The following is a 1,008-nucleotide window of genomic DNA, read 5'->3' on the forward strand; positions in this document are numbered from 1 at the left end:
CTGTTTAATATCCTAGAAATATATCCATTAGCAAGTGAACTAGAATTTACAATTTTGGAATATTTATTTTCTTTCAAAATATGTAATGTACTTTATAATTAAACGAATTTAATTTTCCCTTTTATATGAGGTGATATGTTTATAGAAACGTCTAAGATGAGTAGACCTATATGTGTTTTTACAAATAAATTATACTTCAATGCAAGTCGTGTAGCAGTACTTAAACAATACGTTTAAAATGTGCAACGATACCTTAACAACAAGCCAAATGTTTATCTAAATATGTGCAACAATACCATAACAATAAGCCAGATGTTCAAATACAATCGAAAGGACACAATGAAAATGAAAGCTTAAAAGAACCGCATGGATCGCTTACAGCCCAGTGAAAACAAATGTCGCTTACAGCCCAGTGAACAAATGTAAACAAATACGAAATGTCTGTGAGACGAAATCTCGCTTACCCTTTGAGCTCGGCTGTGGATTTACGAGTCCGGACCAGCTGGGCAGGGAGCCCCTCCTCAAGGTAAGAGTGGTCTCCCCCTCTCCCATTTGGTGTGTGGGCATTCCCCCCCCCCCCCCCCCCACACACACACACGCACCAGCCATTCTGTTAAAATGTGATGTTGTAAATATGTACAGTTTCTGAAAATTATAAAATTGGTTGTCTTATGCCAAATTTGTCAAAATGTAAAAAAAAAAAAAAATTTGCTTGCCGAAACCCGGGATCGAACCAGGGACCTTTAGATCTTCAGTCTAACGCTCTCCCAACTGAGCTATTTCGGCACATGTTACAATTGCGATAAAAAATTTAGTAGTCAATGTAGTTAAGTAGATGAAATGTATGGGGCAAAGGTGGAGATGGAGATTTTGTACTTTTAACAACACACATTTAGGCTAAAGAATGACGTTCTAAAATTAAGCAGCTTGTTCGTTTGAAAATATCGGTATAGGTATTTATAACCCGTGGTATTTTTATCCGGAAAACTACGAGGTTAACCCCTACCT

General features: G+C 37.1%; 1 non-coding gene across 1 annotated transcript; it reads right to left on the reverse strand.

Annotated features, from left to right (window-relative positions):
• Nucleotides 1-713: 713 nt before the first annotated feature.
• Nucleotides 714-786, reverse strand: Trnaf-gaa (transfer RNA phenylalanine (anticodon GAA)). Its single transcript has one exon. It is a non-coding gene; the product is annotated as a tRNA-Phe (tRNA).
• Nucleotides 787-1,008: the final 222 nt, after the last annotated feature.

The sequence above is a fragment of the Physella acuta genome, unplaced genomic scaffold (assembly GCF_028476545.2).
Source record: "Physella acuta isolate Inbredline_101_S28 unplaced genomic scaffold, ASM2847654v3 ptg001021l, whole genome shotgun sequence".
Lineage (NCBI taxonomy): Eukaryota > Metazoa > Mollusca > Gastropoda > Physidae > Physella > Physella acuta.